Source organism: Phalacrocorax carbo, chromosome 3 (assembly GCF_963921805.1).
Source record: "Phalacrocorax carbo chromosome 3, bPhaCar2.1, whole genome shotgun sequence".
Taxonomy (NCBI): Eukaryota; Metazoa; Chordata; class Aves; order Suliformes; family Phalacrocoracidae; genus Phalacrocorax; species Phalacrocorax carbo.
This window is the reverse complement of record NC_087515.1, coordinates 39872189-39899332: the sequence shown is the minus strand read 5'-3', so window position 1 is coordinate 39899332 and position 27144 is coordinate 39872189. Positions and strand designations below refer to the sequence as shown.

Below are 27144 nucleotides of genomic sequence, written 5' to 3'. Positions count from 1 at the left end.
CTATATTCCTGTCTCTTCCACAGGCTGTTTTGATCCTGGCTCTCACTACCCACATGTAAAATAAAGCTTAACACTGCTCTGCGAATATAACCGTCGTTGTCGGGGCAGCGTTCTGACACTCGAATGCTATGATGTAATGGGTTTGGGGGTTTGGTGTTGTTTTTTTTTAACTGACTAGGAAAGTTGTATATTCATATACCATCCAGTGTAACTGCTTCATTTCTGTTAATAGTTCAGACTGATCCAAACAATATCTGAGCTCAACTGCTCTCAAGCCCTGGCATGCTGAAGTGTCCTCTCTCCCTGCGTATCATCCAGAGTCCTCTCGCTAACATGATTTATTACTTCAGCTGGTTTAAGTAACAAATATAAAATTGAGGCCCCAACACCCCTTGTCTTTGTGCCCACCGTCACTCATTCTGTAATCAAACACCAGGACTACAAATGACTACTTAAACACGGAGGAGCAGACAACATACACTGTGGAAAGAGACTGGCCCAGGCTGTCAGCTGGTACAGATTAGTACATACTGAGCCAGGTCTGTGTGCAGGATTGGGTCCTCAAACCTTCGCTTAATGACTTCACTCGGTCTCTGACCTCAGCCATATTGAGTACAAACAAAACCTGCACTAAAGACTGTGAAATATTGTGCCAAACTGACATCACTGCAGGACAGAGAGGTACATGACAGCAAGGGATAACACAAGCCAGCCTGTAGGAAATAAGCAACTGTCAGCACTCGCATATGAGTGATAAAGATATATATTTTTAAGTGTGTATTTACACAATCTCAGATATCAGAAGTTGGAGCTAGCCACATCATGCTGGCTTCACAGTCACTGCAAGGGGAAAAAAAGCAAAATGCTCTTTCCTATAGAGAGAAGGCAGCCATATAAAAACACATGCAGCCTTTTATTAGCTGAATCATCCTTGCTGTAGCTGGCCATCCCCTGACCTACGGATTTTTGTACCTCATGTTTTCAGGGAGATAATTTTCACAGCATACCTCAGCTTCTTAGAATGCTCTCAGAGACCAAAGTCAATCCTAGGTCACTCTTCCAGTGTAGTTTCCTTTGTACTAAATCCTACTTTCAAGAAAATTCTTGCCATGGTTCAGTGGTATTTAACCTATCATATAATATCCAGGTTTACTGTGTTAGAAGAAGCAGAACAGTATTAAGCTTTTCCCACAAGCCTGTGATTGCATTTGACCCAGTAACCTGTATTAGATTAACATTTATTCTACAACTCCACAGCAAGCCTTGGACCAGGCTGAGCAGCAGTTTATAGAGGACACTAACCATTTTTACAAGTGGAGCAGGAAAAGGGAATTGAATCTGAGGGAGTAATTCCAAGCAAGTATGTTGCTGCAGCGGTTAAATTGTTTATACGAGGAGTTGGGGAATTACATCTGACTGACCTCTCTTTTTATCTGCTTAAAAGACAAAGTGCAGGTCTCCATGGCAAGTGCTAACTCCTAGGGAATGCATTATAAAAATGCATCATGGCAATAGAGCCTCAATACCCACCAAGGAGGGAGACCTTCAAAGGAATGTAAGCAAGTTAAAATCACCAGGATTAGAAAGGTTTTCACGTTAGCCAGCCTACAAATAGGTTCACAAGCATTCCTGCTCACAAACCAGCCCTCTCCTACACTTGCCAGACAATTGGGGGTGTGTGTGTGTGTGTGTGTGTGTGTGTGTGTAGGTTGCTTTTCATTTATTTATTTAGCTTTGCATTAACCTTAACCTCATGCTAGTTTAGCCAGAATAGGATTGTTATTGTCAGCATTTATAATAGAGAGGGCCAAACCCTACACACCATTGATTGATGAAATCCTTTGAGGACTTTAGTTCATACAGTTGAACCAGCTTCTAAATACTATTGAAAACAGGTTATGCCTTTAACAACAACAACCAAAAAAAAAGGCATTAAAATCTGGCAGTAAAAACACTAGGGAAGGTTAGGCTACAGCAGGAAATACACAGGTCTCCTCCATTTACAAACTTATAGGGTCAGAAGATGGGCAGAAGGATTAGCATAACCACATTTCCATGAAGTTTCCAAAATATCTAAATTTATTCTGCTTATTATAATTTTTATCAGCCTCTTCTCCCACCAGTATTACACAACTAGTAGATGAGTAAAGGATATGTTAACCAAAAAACTCCCCCCAAAACCTCAAAACACATTAGAAAAGGAATTAAGTGAACTTCTAATTCACACCCATTTCTCCAAGCCAGAAAACCACTCAGTTTCTTGCAAAATGCGAGTATGCTCCCTGAAAACGATGATGCATCTGAAGTAATACAAACTCAATCTAGGATTTTCAAAGTTCAGCATTTAAGAACAAGAGAAGGAAGGGAAAAGAAAAAGTCCATCATCAGCATAATTTGGATTCATTCAGTCACTCTATGAGCCTCTCCTGAATGCAATGAAAGGGATTTATTAACTGAACTCCAATCTTCACAAGTGCTAGAGAGCTGGACAACAACAGGACGCTCAAAGAAAGTGGTTTTTTTCCCCCCTCCCACACTGAAGGACAAATCTTCAGCTTGCGCAGGTTGGTTTGACTCCAATGGTGCTGCTGCTTTGCAGTGAGAAGAAATTGTGCTGAGGAAGATCCCATGAACAGAAGAATCCAGTGGGAAGCTTGTCTGGGGTCAAACTTACTAGGATGGCACAAGGAAAGCTACTGGCTTGGTGTGGTTTTGTAGAGGCACAGATAGGCACTCTTTGAAGTGTATGATTGTAAGTCAAAACAAGTGAAATACCACTTAAAGGGAGAGGAGGCACATGCGCTGGAATTGTGTGCAAACCTTGCATCATTTTTCTGTTCCTCTAAGCCAGACTTTCAGGAAGGCTGTAAATCCCAGATCCCGAGGAATTCAAAGAGGATATAAATTGTGACCTGTTTATGAGACATTTACCTCTACTTGGTAAGGCTGTTTAGACTCAGCAGCACAACCTGCTTTGACCCTTTTCTATTTAGGAATCAGCCCAATTAAAGGCTGATGAAACACTCACTCGTACACCATGATCAATAGGTGCAATTCTGCAGCTGTCAGTGCTGTGTGGTTATGTGGCACTGGAGCAACTGTCCCTCCTGCGAGTTTTCATACCCCTATTACATCAAGGGCAGGTGGAACCTGGAGGCTAATCCTGTGAAGTTGTTACTCCGTGCCCAAAAGAAATTGAGGATTTGGCATGTGCTTTTCAAACCATTTTATTCAGAACAACAGAAGGAGAAAGGAGGGGATTGGGAGGAAAAGCAATGCCTAAGTGCACCTGGGAGATGTTTTGAAGACAGTAATGGAATAGGCCTAGGTCTTGGATAAGAGTGGAATCTGCCCTCTGGATGCCACCTACAAACAGGCTTGAGCATATTGACGAAACTGTTCAGCTGAAGCGATTTCTGTCAATACAATGAGCACTGGGTGGAAAGAACAGTGTATACAAATGGCCTACTTTAAAGCCTCTGTCAGAGGAAGAGAAAACAAAATATCTTTAAACAACAGAACCAAACGGTAAACTCTAGGCAGCCTCCCTTCTTCCTTCAAAATAATCTCGTCTTGGTCTTCCTTCTCCCACTGCGGACACTCAGCACAGTCCAACTTCCAGGAGCAGATGTGAATGGAGGGAGCTGGTTTTAGCTGACTGTGTGGGTTTTTGCATCCTTATTCTCTGCCTGGGCAGAGGATGGCTCATGGACTACCTCTCCCTTCAGCTGGTTTTCATTTTTCACTGTGCTGGCCACTGAGAGGCAATATTTGCTTGGACCTTGTAAAAAAGTGACTTTCCCAAAAAATAAATTTAAAAAATTATGAGAGGAAGATGACAATAGAGAATAGTCTCGCCAAGAGGGAGCTGTCTTTTCCACAGCACAGCCTGCTGTGGAAATGCTGCTTCAGTGGCAAAATGTCATTCTTCTCTCGCTACATGCATTCAAGGGCTGATCCTGCCCCCTGTGAAGCCGATGCCAAACTTGCCATTGCACCACTGGGCCCTGAATGATGGATGTATTGTGGTGGTGATGGATGCAAATCACCATCCTAGAAACGAGTGGAAGAAATTGGTTCTGATTTAGCCTGTTCAGCATTAGTGGGAGTCGTAAAGCATCAGGAAAGTGCTCCTGTATACAGTGTGGGGGATTTAAAGTTCCTGCTAGAGAAAATGTGCTCAGGTAGAGCCATTTAGCAGTAGGCAGTAGCATTAATTACCTGTGTAAGACACAATATGGCATCAATGCAGCCTTTGGATTCTGTACCCCTCATTAACTGTTTCCCCATTAACCTTGACTGGAATCACATTCTAAGTAGTAAGATTTTTCTCTTTATTTGTGAGCATCCCCATTTCATCCTTGAAGCTTCTCAAATTCTTATTCATTGTAAATGGCCCTGCTTGTAATAAAGTGCTAGTGGAAGTATTTGCTGTTTGCCGCTTAATTTTGTCCTCATGGAAGTCGACGGATGCCAGCTCCAACAGTAGTTAATATACCTTTGAGCACATGCTGTGACCTTTCTCCAACTCATGCCTGACTTCATTCTCAGATCTCATTAAACAGGAGAAATTATCCTCTGAAAGAGCAAAACCAGAAATGTGCAGATTTGCCGCAGAGCTACAGAGGACAGCTTGATTTAAAATGCACCGTGGCAAAGGGGAGGGAAGGTGGTGGGGGAAAGCAAGATCTTTCTCATATTCAGGCTAACAGTCATATGAAAATAAAGCTGCATTAGAAAGAAGCAGCTTAGAGAACCACTGTGTTTGAGTTCTTTTAGTCTTGTTTCTAGGACGTTTTTGATGTTTGCTCTTTCTAAAGCAAGCAATCTGAATGGAGGAGCTTGGCCAGTAGGATGCCAGGAATTTTATACTTGCACTCTGGCTCAAACACTGCACTGTTCAGAGATGCCTCTTGCATGTTTAGCACCGGAGGGCCTAAGTTCGGATGGAGGCACAATATACTACTCATATGGCTCCCCTCTTTTCCTGGTGCAGAGCTTTATTCTCTATTGTCTGCCATGGAAGCAAACACCCAAGCAATCCTGTTTGTCTAAAACCCAGCCAGGCAACTCTCCAAGATTTTCCCCTTTCAGTGAGTATACAGCAGTAGCAAGACACTATTTATGCATTGTCTCCCTAAAGCCTTCTAAACCAAAATTATGGTTTAGTTGCTGAAAGTTGAGTGTGCCTTGGCTGAGAGACAACTATGGGCATTCCAACACAAGGGAAAAAAAAGCTGTTCCATAATATACTGGCCTGAAAGCCCACAGGAGTGCAGCGAGAGCAATCAGAGATCCAGAAAACATGGTCTTGTGCTGGGGGGAGTGGACCGGGTGAGAGGGACATTAAAAGACTTGGAATGCATAGTCCACAGGAGACCGCAGGGAGCGGCAATGACTGCCCTATAATATGCCAAAGCCTGCTGCAAAGAAGAAAACAATAAACTATTTTCTATCTCCTCTGAGGATAAGGCAAGAAATCAAGGGGTTAATTTACAGCAAGGGAGATCCAGGCTTGTCCTTAGGAAAGGCTTTCTAGCAGTAAAGAGTTCTGTTTGGCGAAGATTGCCTGAGGAAGGGTGTTGAATTTCTGTTACCGGAGGTTTTTAAGAACAGGTTTGCTGCATATCTGTCAAGGAGGGTTAGATCTAGTTGATCCTGCCTTGGGGAAAGAGACAAGGCTAAATAACTTATTGTCCTTTCTAGCCCCATTTGATAGGGTTCAATACATCTTGCCGTACCAATACCAGTAAGTTAGAGTTAGGCAGAACTAAAAAAAAAAGTTTAAGTGTCTACACTGGCAGCCTTGTCAATTCTTTACAGGTAGAAGTTGTTTAGTAACACATAAGTGAGAGATTTATTCTACTGATCCTGACCTGGAAGTCCAGACAAGCCTTGATCCTGCAGCAGGCAGGAGGCAACCAGGCTGTGAACCACGCTGGGCTGCTTAGATGTGTGCAGCGCTGGGTGGCAATACCCTTCCCCAGTTTCAGATTTCAGGCCCCAGCAAGTCTGCAGTAAGACAGTAAGAAAAATCGTGCTGCCCTTGGAAGTTATCCTTCACAGAGAGGCATATTTACCACTACCTGAAAATTCAAGAGTAGCTGTAACAAAGGACATAAGAACAAACGCTACGAGCTGGAGAGCCCAAACCTAGCTGGCAGTACTTACAATGTGTGGAAAGAAAAACTGTAGCAACTCTGACCAAACCCAGAAATCACACAAGTTCCTTAGACTACTACTAAGACGGTGTGACCACATGCAAGCTAAATGCATCAGATGTACCCACTGTAACAGTGAGTCAGTGTTCCTGCTGATTTGCTGAATAAGAGGGGTTTGGTTGTGGTTTTTTATTTTGTTCTTTTAATCACTTTTGCTTCCTGCCAAATAAAAGTGGAAAGCTTTGAAGTATTTGCAACCCACTAGTACAGGTAAGTATACAGCTCTGAACACTTCCAGCCTCCTGCATTTGAAACTTGACTCATGGTTTTCTGAACAACAATGCCAAGAGAATCATTTAGTAATTTTATCTGGCTCAGAAATACCAGTTTGTATTTTTAAGTACAGACAGGAAATTTCATATTGTGCCCTTTAGATATCATTAGCTTTCATCTTTTATTTAAAAATGGTCTACTTGGGGGTGTGGTGGTTTTCTCCTTTACGATTCAGTCTGTTTTCAGTGCTTCTAGATTTCTTGCCTCTCCACAGAATACCTACAAAAGACATCTATTCTCCCACATTACCTCTAAAATACAGTACTCATGCTCAATCCTGGAGAACAGGAGCTTTTGAGTATAAACAGCTAAATAAAGGCTGTAATATCTAACCTGGCTTTACGTTTTTGTCACACAAAAAGGGCCAAGTATATTTTCATTTCCAGATCTTTTGGCCACTGCCTGCATTTGATGAATTTGTTCTTCTGTAAGACTGGGATTTCATAGATGGAGAGTTCAGACCATCTCTGCTTTTCTTAAAAGGTGATTGCAGTTACAAGCAGGTAACTATCACATTGTTAGAGTATTCACTGTAGTCCCATGTCCTCTTCATTGCTGATAAGCAGAACATGCATGAAAAAAAGGAATAGCAACATAACATGCTCATATTCTAAGGAGCACTGAGGTATAAAACAGAAAGTATACACACAGAGTAAAAAATAAAAGGGGGGGGACAGGGGAAGGACAGACCAGTGGCAGAAATTACATATAAAAAGCAACCTCTGTCAAGTCTTCTCAAAGAAGAGGCAGAAAGGTGTCTACTTGGCTGTATTTCTGTGAAGCAATAGCTACATCCAGTGGTCACTGGAGCTAACTGACACAGGGTCCTTGCTAAAATCTGAACAGATCCGGGTTTTGGGGAGGAGGGCAAAGGAAAGGTGGGGACTGTTTTGTTTTCTAATGCAACAGCCACTGTTTCTATTCTCAGGCCTGTCCTGTCCCCATACAGTTCCGGTTTAACTACAGAAGACAGGCCTAACTATTATGAACTGTGCTAATAATGTATTCTGTTTCTAATCACTCTTTCGCAGGGGAAAATCAATTATAATTTTAACAGCCTTTCAGCATGCCTTAAAATAATTATTTGCCGGTATTATATATACCAGTTCAGAAGAACCCAGTTGTTGCTTATCGACAGTTTCCTGTTCTGCAGGGGAGTTTGCTACATCCATTCAGCACTGCTACCAAAATACCTCCCAAAAGCAGCATCCCCAACACTCACAATACCTAAAACAAAAGGAAAGGCTACTTTCAGCATAGCAGGGGCAGCCTCGCCTGTGCAGAGACCACCAGGTCTGAGCAGGAGACACTTCTGCACAGCCATATACCTAGGCACACAGTCAGAAAAAGCAAGTGCCTTAGCGCAGCCTCATCTGAGCAGCTGCCAAACCAGCGACAAGGTAGCAACAGGATTCAGCTACACTAAAAAGACAATGGAGTGAGAGACCCATCTTGCTCTGCCTATGCAAGACATCACTTTCCGATCCAACCAAGAGGCCAAGAGCCTGTTCCTGGGTTCAGCACAGCAGAGGTGCCCTGCAGCATCCCAGCAGAATGACCAAGCAGCCAGTGGTTACACCCTCCCATCTTTCCCACAGCTGCCCAAATCCTTCAGCTATACAACTGGAGGTGTGAAGGCTCAAGGTTTTAGAAGCTAACTGCATTCATTAGTCCCTTTTCACACAGTCATGCAGAGGAGTAGCTTTGTGAGACCTGTGGTTTAGCCCAAGGAGAGCACATCACATCCAGTGTGTGGGGAATGGCTGAGGGCAGGGACAAGAGCACCTGAGGACAGAGCAGGCAAAATCCAAACTACCTCAGGTTGCGTAGCCCAATACAGCATCATTGCTTCTTCTTGACTTCTCTTGCAGGAGCTCAGGCATTTAATATAACTCACTGCATTAACAAGAAATCACTGGAAGATTTTTAGGAGCCAAGTATGGATTCTTAAAATGGATCAGAAGTATTTGTGGCTATTTCTGCCTAGTTATTCCAAAAAAGATCACTTTTATAACATTAGGTATAAAAACATCCCTGTTATGCAAAACTGTTACCTTTCCTCAGCTCAAGCAGCATCTGCACGTGACTTTCCAGTACCAAACATGCAGATGTAGCACGCAAAAAACATTCTTCCAGAGATTTCTGCCTCCACATGCCCTTCCCTCACTCCAGTTCCCAGCATTCCTTCACATGCATTTCCGCCCCCACCAGAAGACCCAAACAAAATATCAATGGTAAAGCAGCAGGAAACAGAAATTTTCTGTGTACAAATCCAAACAGCACATAGCACAGGGACAGAGAAAAAGCACTGAGCTACCTGTGGGCAAAAGGCAAGCCAAGGCCCAGGAGCCAGCTTCCATGCTCATACCTGATCTCCAGAGCACAAGAATCAGCATTTATGCACAGGCTCCAAATTTCACAGCTGCACTACCCCTTCCACCAATGCAAACTGCACTAAGGGAGGCACACAAAGAATCATCCATCTTTCTCCATCATCTCCTGAGGGAGGGGAAGAATGTGGTCCCCATCTACCAGTTGCTATTATTATTTCTTTTTGTGCTTGGCCTGATTTGCCCACTTGGGGATACTTACAGGCCTGAAGAACAAAGCAAAGATGGCACACTCTTCCTAGTCTCTGTGTGTTTCTATGCCTGCCTGCCTGGTGCTGTTAGGAATTGAAAAGGCTTCAAAAGTTTCAAAATACCCACGATACCATCAAGCCAAAACATTTAAGGAATCTAAATAAACCTCTACGGTTCCTGAAATCAGCTTTGTAGTTGTGCCAGCCACAGGCTGCCAGCAAAGCCAGTCTTCATCAAAATCAGAAGAGCTGGAATCAACAATTGCTGTGAGAGGGGGGGAAAATTAAACCCAGTGTTAACTGTTAATGTATCCGCCTTCAATAAATAATCTCAAAAGGATGCAGCTGAGTAGTTCTAGGAAAATGGAAAGTTGTTGTTTTGCCTATTACAGAGTGTTCAAAACCACAACACAAAGAAATTTTACAACAAGCAAACATATTTCACAGTATCTGGAAAATATAAGGGCTTGAGTGCCAAGGTCATTTTAACTGGAGATAGATGAACTAACAGAACTTGAGAATCTGCCTCACAGTCACCTTTCCAGGGCAGCTGAGGATAAGGAAGAGAAATCAATCTTGGGGCTATAACTATACTTTGATTCACCAAATAAGATCCCTTCTTTTCTTCAAAAAAAGAGAATATTGCTCCACGAGATGTCAGCTGCTGACACAGTGTTGTCACCCTTGTACAGAGCAAGCAGTGGAGGCTACTAAAGTTGGGCTACAGCCAAACTAACGTGACAACACACAAGAAAGTGGCTATGCCACCCCAAAATGTTCATGTCTGTACTGCTGTATCCCTTCCTGACAGAAGACAAATGCCCTGATGTTAGCTTTATCTGGATGCATTTATTTGAGAAAATAAACAGGCCGTAGTTAGTTTGGTTTTTTAATATTTGTTTTAGTCAGACATGTGGCTAGAAAGAAAATGTAGGACTTTAAAAAGGATGAAAGTTTCTGCGTTTATGTAGTATCAGACAGACTACAAAGGTCACTCAGCTGTCAAGATTTTGCCATTCCTGATTTTAGAAGACATTCTCCCTAGGAACATAATGGCTTTTAATGCAAATGGGGGCAGTGCTAAATCATTCCTCTTAACAGAAGGGGCGATTTCGGGCAAAGCAAGATATTTCAGCAGGTACAAACTTCCCTGGACAAGATGGGACGGGGGGGTAGGGGTTCAGGGAAGAAAGGGTTGCCAACTAATAGGATTCTTACCAGGAAGGAAGTTTTCAATACTTGGCATTTTTTTGTGAAGCTTTAAATCACCAAAATGAGGCGGTTACATGACAACTTAACCTGCCATTTCAGAAGATGTGTTTCCAGCCGCCAGCACCACAGGGACAAGGCTGAACAGTGGAAGCAAATGTGTTCTGAAAGCACAAAACCCAATATTCAAAAGCACCACAAACTACCTGCTCCACTCATATTTTGGTGCAGCCCAACTCTGAGTTTTCACTGTATGAAGCTGAGTAATCCCAGCTACATTTGGTTCACCAATGCTGCAGTTTTAACATTTTCAGTTAGGCCCAAAAACTAAAAAAAAAAAAAAAAAAAAAAAATCCAGTGTTATATCTGGGAGCAGTTTTGAACCAAGCCACTATTAGTTTTGCTTTCTCTCATAGACTCGTTAAGGTTGGAAAAGACCTCTAGGATCATCAAGTCCAACCATCAACCCAACACCACCATGTCTCCTAAACCATGCCCTGAAGTGCCACGTCTACACATCTTTTAAATACCTCCAGGAATGGTGACTCCACCACCTCTCTGGGCAGCCTGTTCCAACGTCTGACCACTCTCTCAGCAAATAAATTCTTCCTTACATCCAATCTAAACCTCCCCTGATGGAGCTTGAAGACATTTCCTCTCATTCTATCGCTAGTATCCTGGGAGAAGAGACCACCACCCACCTCACTACAACCTCCTTTCAGATACTGTAGAGAGTGATAAGGTCTCCCCTCAGCCTCCTCTTCTCCAGACTAAAGAACCCCAGTTTCCTCTGTCGCTCCTCATAAGACTTTCTCTCCAGACCCTTCACCAACTTTGTTGCCCTTCTCTGGACACCCTCCAGCAACTCAATGTCCTTCTTGTACTGAGGGGCCCAAAACTGAACACAATATTCAAGGTGCGGCCTCATCAGTACCGAGTACAGGGGCACAATCACTTCCCAACTCCTACTAGCCACACTATTCCTGATACAAGCCAGGTTGCTGTTGGCCTTCTTGGCCACCTGGGCACACTGCTGGCTCATGTTCAGGCAGCTGTCATCCAACACCCCCAGGTCCTTCTCTGCCAAGCAGCTCTCCAGCCACTCTTCCACAAGCCTGTAGCATTGCATAGGGTTGTTGTGACCCAAGTGCAGGACCCGGCACTTGGCCTTGTTAGACCTCATACAGTTGGCCTCAGCCCATTGATCCAGCCTGTCCAGGTCCCTCTGCACAGCCTTCCTACCCTCGAGCAGATCAACACTCCCACCCAACTTGGTGCTGTCTGCAAACTTATTGAGGGTGCACTCGATCCCCTCATCCAGATCACTGATAAAGACATTAAACAAGACTGGCCCAACACTGAGCCCTGGGGAACTCCACTCATGACCAGCCGCCAACTGGGTTTAGCTCTGTTCACCACAACTCTCTGGGCTCGGCCATCCAGCCAGTTTTTAACCCAGTGAAGAGTACACCCGTCCAAGCCATGAGCCGCCAACTTCTCTAGGAGGATGCTGTGGGAGAGAGTGTTGAAATGTCTGAATTCCAACATTAAAATGCAATATTAATTGAAAAAAAAATGAATGCAGTCCTTGATAACTGCATCACAGCAAAAAGAAAGATGTCAAAAATTGCTTCCTATGCAGAGGACATTTTATTCCCCTAATTAAAATGGTATTGAGCTCCAAAGGTGGGGTTTTTTTGTTTTGTTTTTTTTTTTTCTTTTTTTTTTCTGGACAGACCCAGAGGAGCTCTCTGGTTTCTTATCAGGACTGAATCACCCAGCTCAGAACTGTGCTAACTGCAAACACCTTGGCCTCACACATCCTCTTGCAGCAGCACACCGCAATAAGGATGAACCTCACCAGAAGGCAGGTCACTGCGTCAACCGTCCTCTCCTCCCTGCCCAGTCTTAACAGGATCCTTTTTTTCCAGAGCAACACCTTTCAAGTCAAACAGCTATTGAGCACTGCTAAAAAAGTGGCTGTGCAGGGGAGAGGCTGGGGCACCCAAGCTTTGGAAGGTCTAATCCTTATACAGGGAATAAAACTGAGACCTTCTGAAAATTCAGCAACAGCAGAAGAAAGCAACCTTCAAACAAGGAAATCTGGCAATAAGCTCAGACATTTCTGTCTGTAACATTAAGGTCAATCATGGTCTCTCATCATATCAGAGCTAAGTGGTTCATTCAGGTTCAAGTTTCTGATGATCTTGGAGTATTTAAACTGAAGAACTAAGGTTACAGCATGCAGTCATGTCAGGACAAGAAAATATGGCATTTCTTTCTTTTCTTGCTACTGCAGTGGCCAAGAAATTTTTTCCAGTATGGACTCTAGCAAAAGAAAAATAAATATGCATATGGTTTTCATCCCTACAGTTTACCTCATTGAACTCTGTAGGTATAAAGTGGATATGGCCTTACCTGTGCAACAATCACACATACACCATTCATGTATGAGACTGGCCTACCAAGCCTTCGTGCAAAATCCCTCAACAACTGAGTGAGCACATTCATGGCCATTGTAACAAATATGTTGAAATAATCATTCTCTAGCCTATGACATCTTTTTCTTCACCTTTTCCTGTTTCTTTTATTTCCCCCTTCAGTTTTATCCCGGTCTCAATTTTTCCAGTGTGAAAGACCACAACCTTAGCCTAGCCCTGGACAATCAGTAAGCCATGTGTTCATCTGATGCACCTTCTAATTTCCAGCTTTACTATCCTGTTTAAATTTCAGTACTTGAACAATGTAACTTAAGAGATTTTAAGACACATTTCTGCTCAAGCAGGAAAAAAAACCCCACAAGACCACCACCATCTTTTACAAAAATGGAATTCATAAACCTATGATAAACCTTGCCAGCAGCTTGAAAGGGAAGTTTACACATACTAAAGTACGTATCTGTCCAAATGTACACACAGCCATCAGCAGACAAGACAATAAAAGAGCCAAGTACCTTGCACTGAAGTATTTGCATGGTTGTTTTAACAGGTGATGCTCCCTATTATAATTTTCTTACCAAAATAAAGGATAGATTCTAGACTTTGCTCAAAGCTCCTTTTAAATATGTGTTTTATCAATTTTATTAATGGCTCTACATTTTTCTGGTTTTGAACTGCTGAAATTAGTCTTTTACCCCTGCCATACTCCAAGCAAATTCAGGCCTTACAGACAAAAGCCTTGCCACTGGTTGCTGCATAGACAGCAGCAGAGTTGCAAATCCTCTTTGGGCTTTTGTATTCTGCCTTGGGACCAAGCTGCAGATGTCCAGAGCTCATGTGCATGAGGCATTACTGCTTGCACTAACACTCTCACAGACTGGAACAAATACATTCTTTGTGAAATTGGTACAAAAGATGGGACATGTAATCCATACTTACCATTGGTTTACATGCATTCTGCACCCTAAAGCAGCTTGTTGTTTGTGTTTGTAAAAAGCTTGTTTTACAGGTCTGGCTCAGCTATCTGTTGCAATCAGACACCAGCCTGCACTGCCAGTACTGGGCTTTGGATTCCCCACGCCTGGTCAGGTCTCTGAACCCAAGCAAGGTTCAGGCACTGTCAGCCTGACCTCCCTGGCACAGACACTCATTGGTTAGGATCCTTATTTTGCAATGCTGGATCTACAGCCTACCTATTATAAGCTAGAAGCATCCTGTCAAATCCCCAGTTGCATAGACGTGTGCTCCAGAGAGCAATATTCTCATCAGATATCTTGCTTTAGGGTTTAACTCTTCAGGAGCTTGCTGAAAAGAAATATCTTAGCAATACACTCCACTCAGAAACAAAGCAGTGGAGTCAGGAACCTGGGCAAGAAATACCAGATGCTGATCTGTCCCCTTCAGTGTCCATAATGCATAGTCTTTTGGGTTGCTCGCAGTGTCCTGTGAGTACCTTTCAACACCCCACTTCATTTTCTGACTCAGAGTCAAGCCTCTGGCCAAGTAGCTTGGCCTGTCTTCCCCACCAGACAGCCCCCTAAGCAAGACGTACAGTATAGCTAACAGTCAAAATAACTATGGTAAAATACACTGGAGCTGGCAGACTGAAGTAGGCAGTAAGATATATATTAATTTATCACAGCTTGTAACACAAAACAGTAAAAACCCAGAGCTTCATGATGTGGCCTATATGCCCCCCTTGTGCATGTAAGTCTCATTAAACTTAATGGGAGCTGTGTGCCCATCATATGGGGAGTATAAACTCTGAACAGTGAAATGCACCATATGTTTCTCTATCAGAAAAAACACCAACACAGAAAGCAATTGATACTACCTTTCATCCTTCTGGGAAGCCATACCTGACGGGACACTGACAGCTGGACACAGGGCCTGAACTCCTTTTTATACAGTGAAAACGCCTCCTTATACAATGATTGACAAGATCAAGTGAGATGCAGATGGCTTACATTTCCTGAAAAACCTCCAGGAGTTTGCTATAATTCAGAAAAAGAAGAGATGGGGAAGCCTTTGATGTTGGACCTCCTTTTTCACCCTCATTTTTACCTCCTGCCCAAGAATCCCATATCCTCCAATTTTTGCACCAAACCCCAGAAAGCGTTGCATACTCAAAGCCATTTTCACTCTGGTAGGAAAAATTAAAAAGAAAAGTCACAAGCCATGTGAAGCATAAAGTGTGGAGTTCTACCTGCTACTGACATGCCTCTGCTGATAAAAGGAAAAGCTCAACTTTCAGAGAGAGCAGAACCTCCAATTCTCAGTGCTCGTAAAATGGGGAGTTCAGAAGAGTCAGTGGTGAACCACTTTCTTGGAACTTTGGGAGTTTTTAAGCCCATTTAAGCTACAGCATCACTGAATCAAGGATGCTGACTCAGCATTAGCCACATGACTTACAGCCAGGATCTTGGGCAGAAAACCTGCTGGGAAAACATCTGCTGATTACTTCCAAGACCTGAGATGCAAACTACGAGATGAATCTTTGGCCTCCAAAAAGGTCACTAGATATTTGCAACACACAGCAGCTCTGCCTGCGCCTTCCTTGGTTTTCTGTTTCTTTACGACACACAGACTCCTACAGAATACAAAACATTCTCATTGTCTTGCAGCCTCTTGGAGAGTGTTTTCTGCAGACATTGCAATGAATAGAGCCAAGTGGTATTAAATAAGTGTGAGAGAAGCTGGAAAGACACCAGGCATGATAGAGAAACTCAGAGCTCGTTGCAGAGTTTGGGGAATAATTCTGTCAATTGCTACTTTGCGGAACACTGGGTATTTGGGCAGCATTTCATTATTCTTTTCATGTTTGTCAGACGTACTGCTCAGCACTCTGCTGACTTGTCAAATGAGTGGAAAAATACTAAGTGGACAATAAGCAACCTCAAGTAAGTATTAAGCCTTCCCCTTCTTTCAAAAAAAGAATAGAGAAATAGTTTGATCAGGAAATAAATAGTTTGACCAGGCCTTAGGCCAGCTTCCAAGTCTGATAAATAGCTTTCTCATCCTCATCCTGTCAACCAGACACAGTGATCTCGAACCAATCTAGTAGGACAATTCACAGAAAATTTAACACCATTCTGGGCATTTAAAATAACTCTCTCTTGCATAGAGCACTGGGAAGAAACCAGTATTTTATCTCTGAGCACATGTACTACATGAAAATGACGTTTTGAGTTTATTCTACAGGCAATACGGGAAACTCCATGTTTTTGTGCTGCATGCATAACATCTGTACAACATCAGGGTTTGGTGCAGACCTTACTAAACAAGGTATTGGCAGTCAACACTTGCCACATTCCCGCATCAGTCGCAAACATTGGCACAGAAGTAGATGCAGAATTGCATCCCCCTCTCCATTTTCCCTCCTTGTAGGCAATCTTGCACACAGCCACACAAGTCAGTGGCAACAAGTGTAGAAGCCAAAGTTATCCGTTTCATGCTTTACCCTTGAACTTATTACAGTCAACTACTTGTTTTTAGGAGGTAAAAGGAGACAAGCTTTCCCCTTCAACTATCTGTTCTCTCATCAAGGAGTCGTCTTTGCTCTTCTCTAGGAGCTGGGCTTATAGTGATTTAACTGGAAATCAGGAACGAGCATGATGATCCTTTGCTGGATCAAACCTTCGATATCTCATTACAGTAGCCAGCCAGTACATGCACCTTCTTTGCCTTAAGCAGGACCCTCTCAGATGCATCCAGTGAATCAAAAGAATCTGCCATACCTCCTTCGTGGCAGGGGCAGAGTACAGCATGGAGTGGGTGAAGAGCATAGTTCTGGGGCTCTAACACAGATGTAGCTTATTTTAGAAGTGCCTACAGAAGTTTCCAGAGCTGATGGAATGCCCTGTGCCATTACAAGGAGGCAGGTCAAACCCGCAAACCAAGCTGGTGATTTTTCATTTCATCTCAGCTTTACCATGATTTGATTTATTATGATCTATTTTTTCCTTCTCCTGCTGGAGCTAGAATTGGTCACCTTAACCACAGCAATCACCTGCCCACGGGGCAGGGGGGCAGACACTGTCTCTAGGGAACATAGCTGAGACAAGCCTACTTACGTCTGGGGTAAAAAACCAGTTTCATAAATTTAAAACAACATGCACAAGGTAGAAGTGTGACTGCACTTTTTCCACGTAAATAATGTCATACTTGTGAGGAGGGGGCCTTCAGTGATATTTCATGAATGGGCTCATTATGTTGCACCTGACCTACAGACATTTCAATTGCCTTTTTGTTTTATTATTTTTCTTATTTATTTTTGCTTAACGAGTTGTATATAACCAAATGCTTTATAATGCTAAATCTTGTTAAGACATTGCACTTTGCAGAGGCATAATGTCAGTAAGTTTAATCAATCTGTAATTTTTGTACAGGAAGATCCCACTGTGACATTTAAGCATTGAGTGATGCTCCAAGGAGGAAAGAAGGGCTCTATCCACAGATATTTTCAGAGCCCCACATAGTCAGAGTGTTCAGAATAATTTAAGGTTTGCTTTTATTATCATCATCATCTTTTTACAAATAGAAAAGTAAGAATAGCATTAGCAGGAGTGGGCCAGTCTCCAGACAGAGGCCCTGTGGAAGAATTTGCACAGAGTCTACGTTAGCTCAGATTCGTATCGGCCTCCAAGAAAAACATTCCGGAGAAACATTAAATCCTCTGAAGGGAAATATTAACAGATAGTCATGAATGGAAACTGATTATTAATTATTTCTCTCTCTCTTTCCCTCTGTTTTATATTTTTAGTTTAAAATGTCATGTAAAGCCTGACATTGATAAAAATGGCAGGAAATGTTCCTTGCTCAATTAAATTACCACAAAGACCAGCTTAACATCTGCTTGGCAAACCCTTCATCAATGCATGGCATTAATATTTAATAAAAATATCTATAGCTTCAGTTGGTACTGGAGACATTTCACACTTTGCTCACACACATGGTGTTTCATATAATTATTCTCTAAATGCTGTCACTTTAGTCCTTTAGCAAAATAAAAGCTCCAAGGATGATTAAATATAGGAAGTGTATCTTCTAGGACATAGTCTTCCCTCCAGGAGGCCATTTCTACTGACTTTTACATTATAAGGGAGAAGCACAGAAAGGAGAAAGCAGAGCCAAACTAGAGGAGAATAAAAGACAGACCTTAATACTGTTGTCAGTACAGTCTGAGTAAAGTCAGAGTTGGTAGGTTCAAATCATACTCTACAAAGCAGAGCTCATACAGAGCAAAAAGGTGGGAGCGATTCCTTACCACTGTTTAGTCAAAACATAACACCTACTTGCAGGGAGTTGCACCTAAAACCTGATCACTTAATCTACTCCATTTACATGACTTATTCCCACACCGACACACACAAAGCCACTGCACAGCGGCTGTACTACTGCAAAGATACACAAATCCTTCATTTCCAGCAGCCAGAGCCTGCCAGAGCCTTCCAGCACCTGAAGTCTGCAAAACTTCCTAATCCCAGAGACTATCCTATAGCAAGGTCAAGCTGAAGCCAGATGCTCAAAGCAGGTGAGAAAATGGTAGCATTACCTACACAGCCCAGTCCCAGCTTGTGGGATCTGAGTGCAGAGACCCGCTGGTCAGGCCCACCTCAGGGAGCCAGCAGCAGGCCCTTAGGATTGCCAGAGCTGGAGAATATCCTTGCAAAGTTATCTGGCATCAAAGAATATGTGATTCTGTGAAAACACATAAAGCATGAGCAGGGGACACAGGACGCTGGCCAGTATGGCATGCCCTGTTTATATGCCAGTCTGCCTTAGATATCTGCTTTCAGGATAAGGCTCGTGCCCAAGCAATTCAAGAAGACAATACCATTTTCTTGCCTAACAGCTACACATACCTAAATCCTGCCCTGCTGTTTTCCATCCCACTATTGCTCCCCCAAAGTAGCTCTCCACATAGGTGGTCATTATCCTTAGATACTATGCGGAGGGGAAAGAAGGCAAGTATGCAGAGACTGTTTTATTCTTCAGCTTGAAAGTGCACCTGGGTAACGCATCACACAAAAGGCCAGACACAGCACTACTAAACAGAGATAAACCTTTCTGAATCACAGTCTGAAAGGTATCTTGTCCATTTCCATACTTTTCCAGATGCTCTGATATCAGTCTAATGAATGTAGAATTAAAACCCACTTTGAATGAGACAGATACCAGTATTGTATTAGAAGTTGTTGGTATACATTTGAAATTCAAAAAAGTTCTGGAGAAACAAACAAACCAACCCACCAACCAACCAACCCACAACGCTTGCCTGCTATGATCTCAGATATATGGGCATTCCCTAAAGAAGTCTTGATCAATAGATATATGCTGTCTTGTAGTGGTTTGTCAGCACTGAAAGCAAAAAACAAGTACCTAGATTTAAAACAAAACAAGCTGCACACACAGAGCATCTCCTGCCTCAGGAGACTTCACTCAACTTCAGGGAGAGCAGCAGCTTTATTAATTTGTGGCTGCCTACAAAGGTGAACAAAAACGACAGCATCAAATCACTTCCAGCAACAACATGCATCTGAAATTATAGCTGCTCTCATGGCACATTTCAGTGCTTAGCCAAGACTCAGCTACATTAGTTTTAGACTGAAAGATCTGTTTCAGAAAACAAATGTGTCCCACCACCACCACCATTGCAGACTGTCCCTGGCACAGGACAGGCCTCCCTGGGTGTTGAGGAAGGGGTATGATTGAGTTCACACTCACCTTGTTCAGAGACTCAAGTGCATTTGGTAGAGCGCACTCAAAAAAAATCACTGACCAATGAAATTGAGCTGGTGTTCAAGGACCTCTCTTGCAGGATTGATGTAGATAGAATTTAACCTGGCAAAAGGATAAGGGTGAAGACATATTACAGTACCTTCCAGGATGTACTCATCATTATTCCATAACTACTTAATGCTACAGTAGAATACAGTACTTATAATAATCAGTAGACAGATTACTTGGGGTGTTTGTGTGAAGCACCTCCAACTATTAACACTTCTCATCTCTTGCCAGAAAGGGGAGAGTAAGAAAGGAATTTCCTTAGACACCAGAAACGGAGAATCTTCATCTTAAGTCAAGCCTTGGATTCTTCCTCCCAAAGAAGAAAGGTGTTTTTTCCCTGTGAATGGGAAAGATTTTTTTATCAGCTGGCTCAAGGAAGTATAACTAACTAGAAGTGATGGGATGAAACTGAGCACAGAGGTGGGGCGAAGATATGGCTATCTGGAAACATTTAGCAAAAGTGGGTATATTAGGCTGTGGAATAATCTCCCAAGGGAAACAGCTGAGCCTTATTAAGTCTTTCTGAAACTACCTAGACAAAGGATGAAAAAAAAATGACAGTATGGTACCGTCCCCCATCTGCAAGGAACCGAAAAGATGGTTTTCAGTAAGCCTCTCCCACCACTAATATTGATAGCCCCTATTTTGCTGAGCTCTCTGTTGGCAGAAAATGAGTTCAACTTGAGAGTTTGCGGCTGGTGGGTAGGGGGCAGCCCTATGAACCCCATGATTAAATGATCTGGCAGTCTGGAAGACTGAAACTCTCTCCATCACATTGCCGAGATGGGGATACAGACTGCAAGGCAACAAATAGGTTTCACTGAACATGCGTAATCTTTGCTATGAGTAAAGGGTCAAGAAGCTGAGACAGAGTTCAAAGAGCAATATGAAAGAATAATGTATTTGAGAGTGTTTGTGTCCGCTTTGAGTGACTCAATCATTTATTAATAAGTATGGACTTTACTGCCCTACAGAGTTCAAAAGCAATTAAAAAGGCTTATCAGATGGGAGCTTACCCTAAGGATCTGTGTAATTATGAAAACATCACCATAAAATCCACCAAGGAGTAACACAAAACTTAGATAAGCTTTAATGGCATAAAAGTTACAGGCTACGTCCTTGACCCAAACAGATCAACAGAGCTTTCTCCAGTCAGTGGAACCACTAGGATTTACATCATTAAAAATCTGACTCCAGCTCTGGAGCCGACTCTGGCAATACAATAGCCTTTGTGATCTGAACATAACAGAGCTGTCCTCAATGTACTTCTTAGTATCTCCCTTTGACAATAATATTAATTTTTTTTTTAAGAGAGACATCTGCTCAAAACAAAGCTGTGAATTCTGTGAAGTCTGAATTGACTTTTTATGGGATGTGCAGTTCAAAATTTATGCTTCCATCTTATATTCCTTCATAGTTATCTGCCAATACCCAACACTGAATGCACGATTACATGAACCTTTGGGTCTGACTCGGTATGATCAGTCTTTTCTTAATTATGACCACTTTCTGGCACTGAACAGTCTAATCCTTGGTTAGTATTTAATGTAGATTTGCAATGAAGAAAAGACAGCGACGAACACCTGTGAAACATGCTGAAAATACATCCTAAATCCACACTTCACATCCTAAAAAGCAGCTTGCCATGTTAAAGCACAGTTTTATGAAAAATAGTTATGATCACTGAATTATAGGAATGGTAGCACATTGCGTACATTAATTTTGTTCACTATTTCTCTAGAGAACCTTCAACAGGGAGACAACTTACAACAATCCCTGTTCATTAAAACAGCATTTTATAAAACTGAGAGCCTAGCTCAGGCTTACGGCTATTTTTCACTCGCCCTTTCTGTTTCCCCAACTGCACTTCCAATGTTTTGCATATGGCTACATCAAAGCTAAGCATAAATAAAAGTTAACATCCAAAGAGCTATTATAATAGTGCACTCATAAAGTGCACATAAATAAAAAGTGACCTTTTGTTTAAAGCTTATGATTTCAGCTCTGCACCTTAAAGATAAATTAAAAAAAAAATCCCAACTAAGTTGTGTTAAAACAGAAACTGGTAGGAAAATGTCCACAGCTGGGGCTGCAGCACAGTAGGGCTGCAACCTCTGCAGGCAGCCTCAGGCATGTGTGCAGGAAAGGACAAGGTATAGGCAGAGCATCTGCGCAGATCTGTGTAGGCGGGGGGCTGGGACAGACTAGTTCTCCTTCCCTCACTCCACTGATCAAATCAGAATCTCTTTCTTTCTTGTCTGATGAGGAGCAGGGCTGGCCCATGGCTTTCAGCAGCCCTAACAAGATTAGGCATAGATCCACAGACATTACTGCAAAGGTCGTATACCTCCTTTGCTTAAGACAATAATTTTGGTGCTTTAAGTGACTGCTTTTTCTTGAAAGTTGCCTTAAATTTATTGAGTTCCACAGGGATGCTGGATAGTGCTAGTTTTCCAAAGATGGGGTCAGTTTTGGCAAAGCAAATGGTGACAGAGCTTCCAATTCAATGTTTTGCAACTCAGCTTATTCTCTCCATACAGATTATTCAAACTTTGGTCTTACCTGCTCCAAACTCATCCAAATCACTCAAGATTATTCTTAAGTGGTGTCTGGCACAAACTGAAAAAATTACTGGAGAGCTATTGCCAACTCTAGGGAGGGTAAAAACCACAGCATTTGCGTGTTAACTTCACTTTGTATTTAGTCCGCCTGAAAGATTTGAATCAGTCACTCTCTACATCACTGTCAAAATACTGTGCACCATCGTAACTTCAACCATATTCTCACTGTTTTCAGATAGTTAGCAGAGTCTAGGAAAACGATATGCAGCATAACATGCTCTATTGGACAACTTCCCCACTAATATGCTTCTCCCCTTCAAATTTTCCCTGCCCTCCTGAAAATAGTAATATGCTATTCGCGTTCACTTCCTCACCTTCCCCCTCTGGTAGCTTTTCAGTGTCTGACAACAAGCTGTTTTGCAAGGCATACTTGGAGAGAAAGTACACACTATTATTATTCAGTCAAAGTATTATCCTGCTCTCCCTGCCGGTGAGAGGAACAACAAAAAAAAATCCCTTTCAAAATGTCAAGCATCACACACTTGCAAACAAGTTGCAGTAAAACTGCAGCACAGCAGCAAGACACCAATGATACTACTTGTGCTTTTCCCACACCCCTCACTGCAGAGGGGCACGGAGAAAAGAACAGACGCAAGCAGCAACGCATGATGTGCAGAGGGGCAGAGACCTGTACACTCGGGAGAGGTGCTGTATAAAATGTGCTAATGTGTAATAGCAGAGCATATTGAAATGATAAAGACAGGACTGTCTGGGGCATCGTGCTTCTGTTTTCTAATGATTATGGATTCTGCAGAAATGCTAATGTTTGCACTAAAGGCCCTCTCAGCAATATTTTGCAGCCTGAATAACTCTTTATTTTGAATTGTTTAATTAGTTAATGAGGTTGGGGAGAAGTCCATCTTAGGGATCATTAGTTAAGACTTTAAAACATGGAGATTGAAGACAATTACTGTCTGAGGGAGTAGCGAAACTTCCCCACTTGTCAGCCAAACACATAATTACACCAAGTGCACGAGCTGCACCAGCAATTTGCTGGTCTCGACGTCCAGTCCTGGGCCAGGTAGGGTGCAGGTACATAACCTGAGACAGTTGCTTGTGACTTCTTACATGAGTCCCCCCTATCCAAATCCATGGCACAGTGACAACACACAGGGAAACAGCATACCTCAGCAAGTAGATCTGATGAGCATGTTTCCTCTCTCAATGACCCCAAAAAGTCAATCTCCGTAAAGGTGTTTAATCATTACAATAGGTATGACATGCCTAAGATTCAAGCACATTTTTAACCACAGGAAATGTAATATTGCACTGACAGAGAGATACAAAAATTGGGTGAGAAAATTCCGATTAGTTAAGCGCAGAGTTTAATTTCACTTGATAATACAACTAACAGAAGTAATAAATAAATAAATAACATTTTTTAAAGGATGGTTTCCATTTCTATTGTCCATCCAGAACAATTTTTCCATTAAGGCACTATAACAACATGCCAGTTTTGTGAAGAGGGAAGGAAGGTAGAGGCAGAGAGGTGAATAACTCCAAAACACAAAGGTAAGCTATCCAAGTGCGAGGTGTATCTAAACAAATGGCTATTTAGTCCTTAGGGATCTGTGTGGAGTCTATGCTTCAAGCCAAGCTGTTTATAACCTGTAGCACTTCTTAATTATTAACTTTTTATAAACTATTTACAAGCAGAACTTTAATATCAAGTGCAAATCTAAAGCCCATTACAGGAACAAATGTACTGTTCCAGGAGACCAGTTACTGTAAGAGTTTAATATAATATGAATCTGCAGTTTTTCTAAAGCAGCTAGTTCTAATAAAGTCTGTACTTACACACATAAACACACACAACCAGTTTGCTTTTGCTACCATCAGCTACAACCACTCAGTGGTGTGTACTGAATTATGACACACTGTTTGTATGAACAGAGACACACATGCACAGGTAGGTCTCTTAAGAGAATAGACGGATAGGCCACATACTGTATGACGGACAACGTAAGAAGCGGGAGTTAACTAAACTCTGCTACTGTAAGGGCTGGGTAAGTATGAATGGTACTCAGCCAAAAACTCCAGTGAAAACACAATGAAGCTCAGCTGGAAACAGACCCAAGAAAAAGAAGAAAGTGATCGGGGAAGAAAAATACTCACAGAGCAGCTTGAAAAGAGCATTGCTAACATCAGGGTTCTTGAACAGCAAAACTGTAATAAGACTCAACACTGGGATTTCGTTCAATTTTTTGTTTTCTCAAAACAGAGCTGATGGGGGAAATAGGCTTTTGTCTAAGCCAGAACATAAAACTATTGCAGTGAAGGTCAAAGAAGGAACTAACAACTGCTTGTCACCTCTGTTTTGCTTAAGTGAGCTTACTGCATGCTGAAGCTCATGTAAAAGTCTATTCTTCCTTCTTTTGAAAGTCTCATCCTTATTTTGTTACCTAACTGAGCTCTAAAAGCCTCACCATGAACGTGTCTTCAGAGATTCAGAAAAATCTGGCCCCAGACTACCATTCTTCCACTCCAGCTAAGATGCATTTCACACAGAATCAAGAAAGTTTTAAACTTCATAGACAAAACTATGTTTCTGGAAATAATGTTCATATTAAGCTGCTTTTTTGTCTCTTTCACTCTCAATTCTACTCTGTGTAGCTTAGAGAAACCTCAAACTTATCCCAGCTTTCATATCTTCATACCTCCAGCTGTGGCCCCTGGTGTCTTTACTCCAATTCCTAAATTTCCTTTCTGGCCCATGATGTAATTTCTTATGCTACCAGTTCTTCCCAGAAAGCTGCTTCTTTAATAAAGTGGCTAAGGGCAATACCTTTGCAGTGCTGAAACAAATCAGTAAATACAGTTGTTCAGTTTTGGTTTTTTCTCTCTTCAGGTTTCAGTAACCTTTCAGGAACATACCTCCTTGCAGACCACTAGTAGAGGAAACAGCTAAGTAGTAAAATGCCAGTTCATTATACTTGTGGGGTTAAGAAGATGCAACGAATGCTACATGGCAAATAATTATCTTAATATTATAGTAAAAGAGTCAGAAGAAACAAAAGTATTTCTTGAGTTTTCAACACCACCAGAAAAATCCCCCTATGGTACTTACCTTAAGAGTTGGGGTGCTATACCAAAATAAAGTTTACCTGCAGGCTAGTTGGAGGCAATATCAACTAGCCTTGTTCACACCGAAGTATATTTTGGTTACAGCCCACCTGAAATAAGGCTATTAGCAAATGGAGTTTTTACTCAAAATTAAAACTTGAAGTAAATTCAACCCTGAAAGTATATTTTCCATATGTGCCTTTTTTCTGTAGCTGCTTCATGCTCTTGTTTTGTTCTCTGGATCAAGATACAATGATCTGGCTCATACAGGCTTCTACTTGGTTTTGACGTAAGTTTGGTAAGTATCCTCAATCAGAAAGAAAGCTCATACATAGACATGAACATAGTTCTCCTAAAGAAACACTTTTAACTACTATAGCTTTGGTCAATATTAACAACCATGGTTTTAAACAAACAGAAAAACAAACCAAAACCCAAAAAGCCTTGCTCTGTCCCCACAACTTCCTTGTAATAAGTAGAACATACTTGATTTCCTGTAACAGCAAACTGCAGCACCTCAAGCACAACACAGTAGAAAACGAACAACCCATTTAGTTGAAAAGTTTCAGGTAGTTTATAACACAGAAACCAAAAATCCTGTTTACATTTTAACAACATCATTATACTTTCAATGACATTTGAGCCTGGGCATTTAGATCAGCACAGTGAGCTCATTAGGTAGCTTGAGTAGCTGTACCTACAGAGAAAATGTTACGGGATTTGGGATAAAACCTATTAAATTACTGCAATCCTTCTACAGTTTTCATTCAAATCTGGATGAAGCATTTTGTCTTCCACAGAGCAAACCACAAATCTTTTACAAAACAAGCTTCTGCATTTTTCAGAAGACTATTTTTCCAACAAACTGTCAGGTAGCACTGTGTGAACCATTCATTTTCAATTTGGCAGCTGAATGAAAACAAGAAAAAAAGAAAAACCCCTTCACTTCAAGCTGAACTGAATTTGAATGGGTTTAATTTTTATCTCGTTGAGCCAACAAAGCTCAGACTTCAAAAAAACCCACACTCTTTCACTTGACACAGACATTTCCACTGATAGAATGTAATTCATACATAAAGACAGAGACTTACCACTTATTTTGCAGTCCAGGGCAGCCAGCCATAGAGAAGGTGGAGGGTCACAGTTCCACTTTCACCCATGGAGATTGCAGTCCATCCTTTACTTCTCCACATGCACAATGTATCATGGTGAAACACCTACAGGTAGAAATATTGTTCTCACTTTCCTCAAATGATACTATCAATGACAATATTATAGCATCAAAACCTACGTATTTCCTAGAGCAGGGCCTAGAAACAGGCTCTCCTACATGCCTAACTTCCGTGCACCCACAAAAGTCCTCCCTCTCTTTAGAAAAGCAGATTTTTTTTTTAATACAAGTGAAACCCCCACAAGAAAAGAGCGAGACCCTGGCCCAGCTTGGGGACTGCTGTGGGACTGCACCCTGGTGGGGCAGCCACTGCCTGGTCCCTGCTCTGCTCACAGCCCCCTACTTCGGTGCCTCAGCCTGTGCCATAGCTTTCCCCAAACTGGGTGCCACAGGGCCAAGCCCCACAGCTCTCCTGGCCAAGCAGGATAAGCCCCACAGCTCCTCCAAGCCATGGGGCCAGCCTTCCGTCTCTGCTGGAGCCAGCCCCACAGCTCTGGGTGAACTGCCAGACCCTGCAGGAGAGCATGGCCTGTGAAGGAGAAAAGAGTTGTTGACACCATCATGGAAAATTAAGTTACAATAACTTATGCCAGAACATTTTAAGAGCAAAGAAAAAAAAACAGCTATTTTAAGTCTTCCACTCTACAGAGGTTATATTCAGCAAGTTGCCTCTTTTTAATTTGATTAGGGAAGTTTAAAAGGTCGCCACAGACCACAGAATATTTGCAACCTGGAAATGAGTCGGCTTTCAGAGCATGGGGTTGAAACGCCTTGCTGA

General features: G+C 42.1%; 1 long non-coding RNA gene across 1 annotated transcript in view; it reads right to left on the bottom strand.

The window, feature by feature from the left end:
- LOC135312841 (uncharacterized) overlaps window positions 1–26403 on the bottom strand; it is a 33048-nt gene extending 6645 nt beyond the window's left edge. Inside the window, exon 1 of the long non-coding RNA XR_010372463.1 lies at window positions 26287–26403. This is a non-coding gene — a long non-coding RNA (uncharacterized LOC135312841). The remainder of the gene's footprint in view (window positions 1–26286) is intronic.
- Window positions 26404–27144: the final 741 nt, after the last annotated feature.